At 52.9% G+C, this 14795-nt stretch overlaps 1 long non-coding RNA gene across 2 annotated transcripts; it reads right to left on the bottom strand.

The window, feature by feature from the left end:
• Positions 1-1893: 1893 nt before the first annotated feature.
• Positions 1894-8976, bottom strand: LOC107520021. Of its 2 annotated transcripts, none has more exons than XR_001599221.2 (3): positions 8652-8976; positions 3225-4455; positions 1894-2731 (listed from the first exon to the last, which is right to left on the bottom strand). It is a non-coding gene; the product is annotated as an uncharacterized LOC107520021 (long non-coding RNA). The 2 variants fall into 2 exon arrangements; XR_001599220.2 differs by lacking the exon at positions 8652-8976 and having other exon boundaries at positions 3225-4037; positions 4363-4648.
• Between the last annotated feature and the right edge of the window lie 5819 nt (positions 8977-14795).

Genomic DNA, 14795 nt, shown 5'->3' with positions numbered 1-14795 from the left:
AGCCGGGTCAAGGCCCGGGGAACAAAACAAAAGACACCTCTGCCTTTTTTTAGGACGGGGTTCCCCGCACGGCTCACCTCGGCTTGTTTCCCCTTCGGGCAGGGCTGATGATAGCACTTGGGTTTTATATAGCCCGTGTCAGCAGCGTGAGGCAGCGTGAAGCCAAATCTGTTTGTTTTGCTTCCCTGGGGTAGCTGGCATTTAATCGATGGAACCAGACACTTAGGTTTTGCCAAGAGGACAAATAGAACGGGGGACTAAAAGAGCCGTTTCCGAGATTAAGCTCGTATCCCAGTGACTGAGAAAGATTCTCGTTTTCAAAGTGGTCGCTTAGGGAACATGGGGACATGCTCACTAAAAACGGAATGATCTGGCCAGTGTTCAAGTTTCGGTTTTAGTAGTTAAACCAGTTTTAGAATGATACGATGTTAGCAGACAGAAATTAAGGCGCTAGTTAGCTTTCATCTAACGTGGAGATGCCACTCTAAAAATACCGAGAAATTTGAACCCTTTTCCTCTGCAGGATCATGTACCCACGGAGACTTTGTGTCCAGGGAGACTTTGTGCTTTTAGAAAAGGGATCCAACTTCCTCAGGACACTTGGCAGCCACAAGCCAGGAAATTGTCATCCTCGTCATATAAATCTCATGCCCTGAAGTGAATGGCACACGGCACTGAGCTCCTCTCTTAAGATCCAAGGTCACAGGGATTTGACAGATCTGTCTTTTAGCTACTACAGATCACGGTCAGAATTAATTTTTACAGTGTATCTACCTTAGTACGGCTGTGGGATAAGGACTCAAAAGAACATAGAATTGCCGTCCATCTTCGCTTCTCCCCTGGACGCTGGGAGGACCCTACCCGCTTCCTCTGGGGACTAATCCGTCCCTTCCAGACCAGGCTTCCCAAGAGCCGCTCCACCCAGCACCCGCGCTTCCCCTGCTGTCCTGCCAGCTGCAACCGCCCTGGCCGCAGGACTCGCCGCACCCAGGAGCCTCAAGCCGCTTTCCCTCGCCCGCAGGCACAGGCCGCCCGGGCTGCGGGATCCGGTCGGAGTCGTTCCCACGTTGTGCTCTTGCCCCGCAGTTCACTCCACACGGCTTGTCTGCTCTCACCGAGGCCCGAGTCGTCCTTCAGGGCCCAGACCCGGCGCTGGGACCACCGTGCAGTCGGGCTCGACCTCCTGCAGTCGGATGCGACTGTTCATCCTGCCGCTGAGAAATGCCTCCCCCGACAATCCCCTTCTTCAATATGCGAGTACAGAAAGCTGTGTTCTTGCAACACGTTACCAATCCTATTTTGCCAAAGAGGATCAGTTCTCTGAGGGGTGGAAACCGTCGCACCAGGGAGTGGCCTTTGGCGGTCGGGAATTCCCCGGCTGCTTCAGCGGCAGGATGCTCTCCTGCAGGGAGCCAGCCGCAGGGAGACCACAGTGTCCTCGCATGCCAGTCAGACACTCGCATGCACTGACCCCGCTCTGGGAGATGTGATTCCCTCCTCAAAACCAAGATAATCCGAAAGGAAAGACGGCCAGTTAGTAGATGCAATATAAAATTACGCTAGCCAATTTGAACGTAAAAAAGGCACTGTCTATCGAAGTGTAGTTTCTTACTAAACTTGTGTTCGTTTTGTCTTTGGCCAAGCCAAGTCCTTAAGTTTAAAATAACTGTGGAGAAATAATTTAAGCTTGAAACAGCCGCTGTCGTCTGAGCGCCCCAGCGGAACGCCTGAGCTGGCGTGCGGAGCCTCAGGGCGTTTGCCGGGGCGCGGACGGCGCGTCGGAAGGCAGGCCCGACGCGACCCTTGCAGGGTCACTGGCTGCCTGTGCCCGGGCTCACGTGCCGTTCGCAGCAACGAGACCGCTGCGTCGGTCCCGTCACGGAGTCAGCCTTCGTTCCACAGCTCTGGGCCGACGGACGCGCGTTCACCTCTGCAACGTGTTTTCCACAAGGTGTCCGAGCACACTGGACACTTACGTAGCATGGCTTATACCAGAGCTGTGCACGCTCCAGGAGGGGACACCCGGCCACAGGTGTCAGCTTGCAGCCCTCCGAGTCAGAACTCTGTGCATTACTTACTTGAAGGGTTCTTATGCTGAAAACAGGTGCCAGACTCACGGGCGGGCGGGCACCTGCTCGTGGAGGCTAAAGTGGCCACATCACTGCCGAAGGGAGAATTCTCGCAGATCATGCCTGTTGCTGAAATGCCATGCTGCATTCAGATCAAGGCTTTTCTACTATTTTCAAAGGGGTTGACATGAGAATCTAAATCCTAAAATCACATCAGCTGGGTGGATCACCTCTTGATTTGCTGCTTAGGGATCAAATAAAAATTGAATTTCTTTTATCTCTTTGATACCGGGGATAATCGATATCTGAAAACACGTCCTCTCTATGCTACTAGTGGGGTTTTAAAACATCAGGGAACCAAAGCAGTGTCTCATGGTCACCTGCTGGTTTTCTGCTGCTCTTTCATTCAGATCCAAAGGCCACCTGAAGAATGGCGACTGCATCCCTGTCATCTCTGTGCCAACCAGCTTCTGCCCCGCTTCCGTCGGCCAAGCCAAAAGGAGAAGAGCAATATTCAGCATGCAGCTTTTCGGGAGATGATTATCCCATCCTGACATACCGCTGGACTCGAAATGAAAAGCATGATTCTACATTTCCATGCGAAAGAAATGCTCATGGATGGGTTTGTTGTGTTTGCAGAAACAAACATTAAAAATCTGGCCCTAACATTGAGGAAAGGAAGGAGAGAGGAAAAAGAAGCCACACAAAATTAAAATGCGGCACGAAGGTCGCTCCTCCACCATCGTCACTGTTCACAGCCATTTATTCATAGGGGACCAGAAAAGCTATCATCCGAACTGGGATATGTCTGAAAGTGAAAGGGGGGGCTCTCCGTGGTTATGTTGTGGACAAAACCCTGTCGGCTGAACGTTCCTTACATTCAGGGACTGTATTACATGTTGGGGAGAAAGAAGCCAAATATGTAACTTCTTCTATACAAGGCTAAACTTTAGCCGAGGAGAGAAGATATTTACAAAAAAAAAAGAAGCACCATGAAGCAGCTAAGTCAGGTGCATGGACAGTAAGTAGATGATTATTAAAGGCTGAGAAAGGTTTCGTTGAAGAGTTCTAACCTGGTCTGCATTTTTATAGTTATTAAATCTTACAATTGTTTTGTTAAATACCCCTGCAGACGTAATTGCTCCTCATAGCTACCTGGAGAGGCCGGTGAGGTAGACGCCATCTCTGTCTCACAGATGAAGCGGCAGAATCCAAGGAAATGGATTCTCCAGCCACCATCGTGCTGCTGAAGGCCGGAGTGGAGGACAGAGGCCGGGTGCTCTGCCTTGGGGTTAGCGTCCTCCGTTACTCTGGTCAACACAGAGGAGGGACTCGGGGCCCCCAGAATTCTGGGAACAAGAGTGAAGTGTTAGAAACAAGCCTAATTGACTTTGGCTAGAGAACAATTTAGGTACGAGAGATGATGTCAACAACCCCAGGTTAAGTAGGGGCGAAACTAGGAAAAGTCTTGACTGCTAGGCTAAAACTATTAATTGCAGGCTCCTGAAAAATGTGAGCCAAAGACAAGATGTGTGTAAAGTCACCTCTCAGGAAGACTCACCCTGGAGCAGCAGAGCAGGAGGAAACTAGAAACGGACAGACCGCAGTACGTCAGCGTGGGGTGCTGAGCTAGAGGTCCCAGTGAAGGAGGCAGATCTCGAAGGGGAGGCCGCGTGACTCGCTAGACCGGAGCGGGAGTGAGGGTGAGCTGTGTCACTACAAGACTGGGGTGCCATTAACCAGAACAGGGAAGCTCAGAAGGAGAGTTACTTAACAGGATGTTTTAAGAGGTCTTTTTACACCGGAACATGTAGACATCCTGCATTCTTTTTCATTGTTGCATAGTATTCCACAGTATAGTTGTACCAAAGTATATTTTAACTTCACTCAGTCTTGATCTCACTCGCCCCTTTGTCAACCTTTACACTTTCAGCTGTAAATGAAAAGCTCGTACTTGTGCATCTTCACCTTATAAATCAGAAGAAAACAGTTTGGTAACTATAGTTTTCTAGGACACTGTACATGTGGCATAAAAACAGCATATCAAAAGGCATTTATAAAGTTTGACTCAATAAATCACATTTTCATTGAGTAATTTCTATGTGTAAATCACAGGTGATGGCGCTGTAGGCTTGACCTCGAGGAACTTAGAGTCAGATAGAGGAGATACACATGCAACGAAATGTACAAAAAAAAAGAATGAAAAACCACGCCGGAGGCATAAGCGAAGAGTGGGGAGGACCCTGAGGAGGGAAGGATCGATTCCAAGTGCAGAAGGTGGAGCGTAACTAACCTCGTGGATTAGGAATTGGCTTTTCTTGTCCTCCGAATCTGAACTGTACACGGTAGTCGAGCCATTCAGAAAATGCACATCGGTTGGTCGATCCTAAAACCAGAACGTAAACAGCAACTGTTTCCGAAGCATGTGCTATGTGCTGACGCGGTGCAAAGTGCTCTGCTCCCCTCATGTGATCCAGTTATGGAAAGCAGACTGGAAAGAGAAAGCGTTCGGTTTGCTTAGTCACACATTCACGTCGGTTCCCATAGTCCTCTGAAAGCATATCCCTGTCCAACTGCATTTTTACTAATTCCATAAATACAGAGGAGCTATTATTAATTTGATATGTGTAATTATATACATTATAATTAAATGTTTTCTAATTAAACAGATACCAAATGATCTAGTAAATTACATTTATAATTACACAGTAATCGTGAATGTGTATTTATAGCGTATCAACATGTTACTAATTACGTTTAAAACATCATTTCACTCCGCCGTAGAGGCCTCGTTTCTGTTCCTCTTACCCTTTTCTCCTCTTTGTTCTTCTCACTCTTTTTTTCTTCTTCCTCCTCCCCCCCTTCTTCCTTGCTCTCTTTAACCAAAATGCAATAAATATTCAAGTTCCATCATTCCTATTATGGTAATTTTAACAGATAACGGCCTATTCCCTTAGGTTTCAGAATTAGTTTTTAGTCTATCTCCTTTGTTGTTACCTAAAAGTAACCCTTTACTCTTCTTTCTTTCACTGGTGATTTTTCTTTTCTTTCTATAATATTTCCTTTTTCCAGTACCAAAATGTATGTGAAAGCCAGTTCTACCTAATGTCTAGATAAAGCTCAGATTTGAATTTGGGAAGGGACCGAACTGCACTGAAGTCTCCGTGGTCTGGAAGTCAGTGGATGCTTGCCCTCTTCTCACCAATTTCTTTATGTGGTTGGGCTGTGGGGGTCAGAAGGCCAGCAGCCTGTGCTACGTTCCTGCGGAAGCCAGGCAGATGCATTGACCGGCATGCTCTAATTCTGACCCACCCTCTGCCAGGACACACACAGGACAGAGGACCCCAGAGTGGAAGCTGAAGGGATCGGCCACCCTCACTGGAGCCAGCACAGGTAAGGTGCTGGAGAGGTCATGATACACAATAATTACCCTTCCTAAAAAGCTGAGAGAGAGAGAGAGAGAGAGAGAGAGAGAGAGAGAGAGAGAGAGAGAGAGAGAGAGAGAGAGAGAGAGAGAGAGAGAGAGAGAGAGAAAGGGGACGGGAAGGGAGAGGGAGAGGACGTGTTCTAAGTTACAGTGGTTCATAATCTCATCGTCTGGACTCCCTGGTCTGGGAAGGGCGCCACAGGGCCTGGTGCTGTGCCTACCCAGCCTGGCCCTCAACATACAGACATCTCTAGGAATGAAAGCCAGAAAGTAAGGTTTTTCAAAAACAAATGAAAAACTGAGTTTATTGTACAGGTTATATCTGAAAGAAACAGTTTGAAAGAGGAAAGAAACAAAGAGGATGAGTGAATTCAGGAGGGTCCCCTAACTGTCACGGAGAAGGAATGTCTTCTACCCTGGTCACCTCCCTTGCAGTATTTCTGTCCTGGGTCCTAGAGCTGGTCTCTGACAAGGAGGTGGTCTCGCACTAAAAGAACAGGGGAATCCGTCTGAATTCGCGGCAGATGCAGCAGCTGGAGGAGAGCGGACGCAGAAGGAACCCCGAACACCAGACGCTGAGATGAGCTGAGAACTGGGACCAACACCAAACTAGAGAAGCCGGGGTCAGGGGCAGAGCTGGGAGTTTGGAGCCAGAGTCACGCGGAGCAGGGTGTTCCGAGTGGCTGCCCCCAGCCCTGACCTCCGCGGCTTGGGTGCACAGGCAGTGCTGCCCAGGTAGGTCGCCAGTCCTGGGCTGCTTGGGGCCCTTTCCAAACAGTGCTGCTGTCACCAGAGTGGGGGCAGCTCTCCGGCCTCTGCCCAGTGGCCGATCCGTCAGCAGCTCTCGAACAAAACACACACGCTCCCTGAGCAGGGCATGCTTCCTTTTGGTGCACTGTTTCATTGCTAGGCACAAATTAATCTCTATTTGTACATGTAAGAAAAAAAGTGAGGAAAATGTTTTTCTCAGAGCGACCAAAACCCGCAGCACGGCCTTCGCCTGCCGCATGCACCACTTCTGGATGCTAAGAAAACAGTCGGGCTAGCAGGAGCTTAAACAAATAGCGTTTATTTTTCAGATGTGATAAAAAGAATGTGGAGACTGCAAACGATGACGTCCCACTCCATGGTCCAGGGGCCATGTGCTTGGTGCTCCGGCTGCAGCAGGGCCGCGTCTGCTCCAGGTGCCCGGGGCCACAGGGAGGGGAGGGCGATGCCAGCACTCTCTTCTCCGCCACCTGTGCCTTTTGTAAAGAAGCAAAAGCTTTCCAGAGACAACGGCCACCACTTCCTTTCATGTCTCTTTGGTGAGAACCGCGGCACGTGGCCACCGCCGGCTGCAAGGCAGGCCTGGACAGAAATGCCTGTTTGTTCGTTAGTTCGTTTGTTTTCCCTGGTTTCTGTAGTGGGAGGCAGACAAGGGGAAAGGGCACTGGGAATGGCTACAGGGTCCCAGAGCGTCCCTGCAGGGCGTGGGGCGCAGGTCGCGGCGGAAAGGGTGATCCTCAGGGCAGGTCGGCCTGGCCACTTCTGGCCCGAGCCCACGGTCCGTCCACCGCGCGTGCCTCACACACGGGGTGGTAGCGGTTCTCACACTTGCTGGTCTCAGGACCACTTTATACTCGTGAAAATTGAGGAACGGTGAAGACCTTTACTTACCTGACTTGTATCTATCAATATTTACCACGTTCGATATTAAAACAAATTTTAAGACTATTAATTCATTTTAGAATAACGGTAAGGAACCCATTACATGCGAATGTAGACTCCACATGAAGAATGCATTTTTACGGACCATAACTCCATTTTCCAAAAACATGGGTGGGTGTGGCGGCACCGTTTTGCGGTGTCTCTTTACTGCCTGTCCTAAGAGGGGACGGCTGGGTTCTCCCCTCTGCTCCTGCGGCCTGGTTCATGGTCACCTGCGATACAGCGTCGTGGAAACTCGACTCCACACTCAGGACAGGGTGAGAGTGGAAGCGGTAACTGCTGCCTCAGTGCGGGGAGAGAGCCGGCTCGGACCTCGACACCCGCCTCGGACCTCGAGACCCGCCCGGGGTCTGGGGCTGCGGTGAGCACCGGCGGCACCCAGCGGGACTGTCCGCCAGGAGGCCCCAGCGAGCTGTCGGGGTCCACTAGGGTCCCGTTCCCAGTTTGGGACTCTGCTTTTAATTTGCATGATAAATGGCCCATTCAAGTGTCAGGCTCAGAGCTAAGAAACAGTCTTCCCCACATTATGTGCAGTTCTTCGCGGCTTACCCAACAGAAAACGCCCGGCAGCTCTGAAAACGCGGGCGCATTTTGATTTCCCTTAGATGCGTTTGGATTTCGAAGGTCATAGGGTGTTTTCAGTCATGGCCCAAACAAATGGCATCCGTGCATCTTCCTGGGCGTCTCTGCCAGAAGGCAGCCCCCCGCTCCACTCCCCCAGCCAAGCCCCGGAGGGGCGTCGAGCGGCAGGATGGGCCTGAGATGGGCCGGGCCGGGGGCAGGCCGTCCCGCTGCCACCTTCGGCCTTTGCTGCAGGCTCCGTGGTCGTTTGTCTGTGCACCACCCCTGTCCTACATGGGGCGGGGGTGCGGGGTCCTTAAGGAAGACTCAGTTGATGGCATCCAAAGTCACACTCTAAATCTTAGGCTCAAACCTAAGACTCTCCGTCAACTGGTGTCAACATGTCGTTATACCCACCTCGTTGTCCTTAAGCTTTTCGACCCCTTTGGCTCTCCCGAACTATGAGAAAGCTCCCGGGGCAGCACGGGGAGGGGTAGGGCCCGGGGGGAAGGGCCCTAAAAGCTCCAGAGCTTAAATCCCCAATGCTGGGAGCCTTGTGGGACATGGAGGAAAAGCGGCGGAGCCCTCCCTCTGCACCCAGCACCTGAGCCAGCGGTTTTCCCAGGGGCCTCGGGGTTCGCAGGTGCGGCCCGGGGGCGCCTGCGGAGTTTGCGAGGACTGCGCGAGCCGGCCCCGCCCCGCCCCCCGGCCCCGCCCCGGCCCCGCCCCGGCCCCGGCCCGGCCCCCGCCCCGGCCCCGCCCCCGGCCCCGCCCCCGGCCCCGCCCCCGGCTCCGGCCTCGCCCCGCCCCGGCCCCGCCCCCGGCCCCGCCCCCGGCCCCGCAGCCCGCGCGCTCCTCGCCCGCCCGGCTGGCAGATCGCTGACCTCGGTCTTTAGGAAGGCGCTTTCTCCGATTTAAATATAGCGCGTGACGTCGCTGGTGGCCCCGCCTCTGTTTCCGAGACAGCTGCTCGCGTCCGACCCCGGCGACCGGGGCGGAGGGCGCACGACGCGGACCTCCGCAGGACCAGCAGCGCGGCCGGGACCTCGACTTGACCACGCCGAGCATTATTAGGCAAGGGGATTCCGCGAAGTGCGTGCGGCTCCCATCGGTGCGGCCTTCGCCCCTCGGTTCTGGCTTACGGTTGCGGGTCCGGAGCCGGAGAGCCGCGACGCGGGAGGCGCCGTCGCGAGGCGGCGTTCGCGGGGCGCCGGGGCCCGGGGTCCGCACGGCACGCGGCCCGACCGCGGGGCTCGCCCGCGGCCTGCGTGGTCTCTGGTCGCCCACTGTAGGGAAGCGGCGCGAGGGTCACAGCGACGCGGGCGTGGCGGCCACGCGCACACCTCCTCCGCCTCGCCTCGCCGCTGCAGCCAAGCCCCCTGGTCCGCCCCTCCGCTCCTCGGTCACGTGCACGGGGCGCGACACTGGCTGTCGGTGCGGGGGCACCGGGCGGCGGGGCGAACGGCCCCCGTATCTCTCTCCACAAGCGACATGATAGACAGGCCGTGCCGCGTGACCCCCACGGCTAAAATGAGACTGCGGGGGGCGGGGGGGGCGGAAGGGGGGTGGAAAGTGACGACGCGGGCGGCCTGAGCGGCAGGCGTTCCGGCCTCAGATCTGACGCTCACGCTCACGGCAGGTGCCACCCGAGCCGAGCGCGCCGGGCCGGGTGCTTCCCACGTCGTGGACAGAGAATGCTGGGAAGCTGTATGCTGCTCCCTGCTTGAAGTGTCCCCTCTAGCGGACCTGCCTGTTATGAGGAAAACCAGATAAAGCTTGTGGACTTCATCCGCATCCCGTGCTGAAAGTGTGCCCTGGAGGATAATAGCGTTTGTGCGTTCAAAAGGTGATATGTTTTAGGAAAATTTGCCCAAACCCATCTCTTCTATGGTCATCTTTAACATTCGGGTCCGGCAGACCATATGCCAGCCAACAAATACCTATGTAGTCCTTACTATGGGCTCGAACCAGACAAAAATAGGCAAAGATAAAACAGACATGGAACCTGCCCTAAGGGTATTATAGCCAGCAGGAGGGGACATAAAGAGTTATTTCACGTGGACACATATAAATATGCGTTTGTAAGAATGGATGTTTCAGAGTATGGCCACAGTACCTTCCATCAGGTAGGATATTCACAATGAATGAAGTATACACATGTGAGCAGCGCCATCGTTATGGAGGATGCACAGGAAGATGCTTCTAGAATTCCCCCCCCCCATGATTCTGGAAACCAGGGCAAAATTCCAGAACCTTCTTTTTAATAAATATTAGTTGCTGCATAGCAAAACTAACTGAAATATTATTCTCAAACACTAACCCTATTTTAAGCTTATTTCTAGCTCCTCACATAATTAAATGACCGGTGCGTTTTTCAGATGACTTTGGTAAGCACCCAGTCCCCTCCTTCCAGTGACTGCTACAGGTCAGCAGAGAGGAAGGACACGCAGCTCGCCGGTCAGCCATCCTCCTCCCTCACCACTCGCCACTCATCCTGGGTCTGAGGAGAGAGGATAGAATGCAAAATTCACTGAGTCGAGGGTACGTGGAGGCGTTTCTTGTGCTGCTGACTCATCATTAAGTGGGAATGAGACATGAGCACTATGATGAGAACACGGTTGGGTGCCGGGTTTCTCTAAGGCGCTACTTTAATGTTCCGATTCTGTGAGAAGAATACTGGGGCTGTGTGACCAAATCGTGTTCATGTTTTGGACCTTTTAAAATAGGTACGAGTGTTATTTTTATCTAAATGCTATTCATGTATAAGGTTGAATAATTAAAGTGAATCCATTAACATTTGATTTAAACAGTTACTTCTAACAATAATGGGATGAGGTCTTGGTGGAGTAGGTGAGTGTACAGTACAAAATCTTTTTTGTGTGTTGTTTTAGAAAAACAGTACATCAAAGTGGAACTTTTCTAGAAGTTCATTAAAAAGGTGCAAAAGCAAATTTGAAACATGTCCTCTAAGCTTCTTAACATTAAAAAAATTAAAAGGCAAGCCCGCCAGCAAGTGACTCGCTAGCATGCTTTCTCTAATTTACACCTTCCTGATTCCGCCCTGTGGACGCCGTTCTTTCCTCTGAAGGCCAGTGTCGCTCCTGGGGGCGTCCGTGGGCACTTGGCACTGGACCTCGGGGTCGCTGTGGTGGAACCGCGGTGGCAGGCCGTCTGCTGGGCGGCTGCTGCCATGCACTGCCCCCGCCGCTGGGCACTGGCCTGCACTGACCAGCTGCAGGTGCACCCGGCTGGGTGTTTCCAGAGATTGCATCGCCCTCCGTAACACTGGAGGTCAACACACATTCACACACTCGCGCACACACACACACATATACACACACTCACAGGCACGCCCACACACACATTTACACACTCAAATGCACGTGCACATGCACACGCACACACACACTCACACGCTCAAATGCATGCACATACACACCATTGCTCACCCACTCACACACACATGGATGCATGAACACTCACGCACAGTCCCACATACACACACATGCACACACACACACTCAGATGCACACATGCGCAAACACACTCACATGCATGCAGACACACTCGCACACGCTTAGGCTCTCCTGGCCGTTGCAGAATCGTCACTGCTCGGTACCGTGTCTGGGTTTAGCCAGCTCTGTCCATCACATGACGACCACCCCCCAAGCCCCCTTCCTTGTTCCAGTTTGAGTTTTCATTGGGACTAGACCGCCAGCGAGGGCGGGAGAGGGGGAGGGAGAGGGGGAGGGAGAGGGGAAGGGAGAAGGGGGACAGTTTGCATGTCCTTCTCGCCCCATCCCCGGTGACATCCAGCCCGACACTGGTCCCTGGTGTTGCATGTGGACAGGAGAGAAGCATGGGAACCCTCCTCTCATCACCTGGGTCCTCACATGCACCTCCCTCCCCCCATGTGCCCACGATGAAAAGAATAAGAAGGTGGGAGAGGATCCAACGCGAGAGGCTCAGGTCCAGTGCTGCCCCCCAGTGCTCCTGCCCCCACCACGCCATCGCCGCTCGCACCCGGAGGGGCCCGCACCCCCTCCCTCGCCCCCGCTGCTCGCGTCCCCCTCCGCGCCGCCGTCTCCCGCCACCGCCTTTTTCCTTAGGCTCCCCAGTCCCGTCCTCCGCTGCTCCGCAGCCTCCCAGGCTCTGTAACTCCTGCCCGAGGCTCCGGCTCGGTGCCGGCGGCGGCGTGGCCTGGGAGGCTCCTCGTCCCGTTCCTGCGTCCCGGAGGCAGGGCTCCGTCGCGGCAGGGTTTGCTCCCACGTCACGCGCCTCTCTGTGGCTCTCCCTGACCGGCTTCTCCCTCTCCCTAGCGGAATCCATCGACCGCTCACCCGAGTCCCCACACGTCCTGTGCGCGCAGGACTGGGAGAGCGCTTGTCACATTGTACCCACGGTTTGGTTTGCGGCCTTCCCTCCTCCGTGCTCGACGTGCCTCCAGGGGGAGTTTTTGGAAGAAACATAACCAACCCAGCTTCAACTTTTAACAAACTAGTGTGTAATGAACTCGATGTGTTTGATGAGCAGAGTTAAGAGATATATCATTTGTTAGGTCTACGACGTAGATTTATTGTAGACTAAATAGAGTTGTACACTTATCACGTGCTGGGAGCTATTGTAGATACCAAAGATACAGCCATGAAGTGACAGGTAAGTCACCTGTGGTCATGGACATTATATGGCATGGGATGGGCAAACAACCAAGTGAACAGATGCGTGAATACCTTCCCACGCAGGTCTCCGAGTCTGTGGATAAAATGCTAACAGGGTGCTGTGCTGTGACAGAGTGACCGGGCCGCGCGCTTGTCCTTGAGCGGCCAGGGAAGGCCACTCTGAGGAACCACAGTAACATTTGCTCTGAGACTTGAGTGATAAGAAGGAAACAGTGAAAGTCCGGGAGGCAGAACATTCTCGAGGGGGAACAGAAGTTGCACGGTCCAAGGTGTAAACGGGTGTGTGGTGTCTGTGTCTAAGAAGCTGAGAAGTTAGTGCTGCTGAAGAAAAGCGGGGGGCAGGTGCTAGGGACTGAACCGTGTCCCCCGTATTCTCGTCGAACCCCTGCTCCCCAGTGCGGTGGCATCTGGAGATCAGGCATCTGGGAGATAGCCAGGTTCGGATGAGGTCATGAGAATGAGGCTCTTGTGACCGGATTGCGCCCCTACTAGAAGGGACGTCAGAGCCCCTGCGTGCTTTATCTCTCTGCCACGTGAGGACATAGCGAGGCGATGGCCGTCTGCAAGCCGAGCCTCCCTCGTGTGGCTGCACTTAGTCGGTGGCCCAGCTTTCCCGTAAGTCCTGGGGCCTTGGTGCTGACCTTGTTTCTTCTCCACGTGGCCACTTTCTCACGTGGCATTTCATCCTCCAGGGCTCGCCCATGTGGCTTCTCTTTCTAGGACAGTCTGGACTGCCTTATAGCATGGCTGCTGGGCCCCAAGAAAGCAAAGTAAAAACGACCAGGTTCCATGTCAGTGCTATTTGACTTTATTGGTCAAAGTGAGTCCCAGAACCAACCCCGATTCATGATTCATGATTCACCGAGAGGAAAAGCAGCCCCCGCCTCCCGGGGCCAGGAGCATGCGCAGATGGGAGGAGTTGCCAGTGGTCATATTTACAGGGCAAATTCCCCCATTAGGTCCAGCCCCCCTTGGGGTCCCTCTTGCCCCCTTCCCCGAGAACTTGCAGAATCCTGGGCATCTCTGTCAAGACCCAAGAACTCACTCTAGTCCCTTTTGAAGCAGGTTCAGGTCTGACTTGGGCCCATTTCACATTAGTGGGTTTCTACGTTATTCCCAGCACCCAAAGCTTGAACTCCATTGTGGGTGTGGTAACTCAATCTTTTTCTTGCTCCTGTTGAGGTAAAATGATTGTTATTAATGGCTGATATTTATTAAACCTATTCTCTGAACCAAGCAAATCTTGAGACTTTTGCATTATCTAGGTTTTGAAAATAAAGAAATGGAGACCCAGAAGGATCACTTAGGTGGCCCAAGGCAGGGATCCACTTAGAGCTGGTTCTTCCGTATGGTGTGAGGCAGTGATCCAGTCTCGTGCGTTCGCGTGTGGATATCCAGTTTTTGCGACACCACTTATTGAGAAGACTATCCTTGTCCCACTGTATTCCCTCGGCCCCTTCGTCATAAATTAATCGGCCATATATACCTGAGTCTATCTCTGGCCTTTCTATTCTGTTCCATGATCGATCCGTGTGTCTGTTCCCCGCCCCCCCCCCACCCCCAATACTATACTGTTGCCAGTCTTTTTAGCGTTAGTCATTCTGTTGGATTTGTAGTAAAATCTCACTGTGGCTTTCATTTGACTGCTTATAATTGATGCTGAGAACGTAGCCATATGTTTATTAGACATTTAGTATTGTCTTTTCTGAAGTGACTGTTAAAAGAGCCCGTTTCCACTGCGGGGCTGTCTGGCTGTCTTTCGTGTTTGATTTCAAGCAGCTCCTCAAGTATTCTGGACAGGAGTTCTTAGTCAGACACGCACGTCGCAAGTATTTTCTCTATTCTTTGGCTTGTCTTTGTACTGTCTTAATGGTGTTTTTCCATAAACTTGTTTTTTATGTATCACTACTCCTACGCGGCCAGTTGCTAATCTCTGCTTCCCAGCGGGGTCCCCCAGTTTCCTCTGGCCTCCCTTATGCTAACTGCCGCTGTGCCCTTGTCTTCGGGACAGTCTCTCCCGCTGGCTGCGCTGAAGGCCATCAGCACACCTGCTCACGTCCTTCCCGAGCCCCATCCCGGCGAGCAGATCCGTTCCAAGGTCTGGCACCTTCCGCTCTTCTCAGACTCCCTGCTGGTAACTAGCCGAGCCCAACTATGTTCTCAAAATAAGTTCAGGATGTCCACACAATTGGCTTAGAAGTGAACTTTTGAACCCATGAATTTGTACATCGGGGGAGCCCTAGGTGTTGTATTCCTTTCTGTCTCAGTCACCGAGGATCGAAAATATGTCTTCTAGTCAAAGGAACCGACACGCTAAAACCATGATGTGGATCACCAAGACCCCTAGCT

The sequence above is a fragment of the Rousettus aegyptiacus genome, unplaced genomic scaffold (genome assembly GCF_014176215.1).
Source record: "Rousettus aegyptiacus isolate mRouAeg1 unplaced genomic scaffold, mRouAeg1.p scaffold_m13_p_18, whole genome shotgun sequence".
Taxonomy (NCBI): Eukaryota; Metazoa; Chordata; class Mammalia; order Chiroptera; family Pteropodidae; genus Rousettus; species Rousettus aegyptiacus.
The sequence above is the reverse complement of the archived record's forward strand: the minus strand, read 5'-3'. Positions and strand labels throughout refer to the sequence as shown.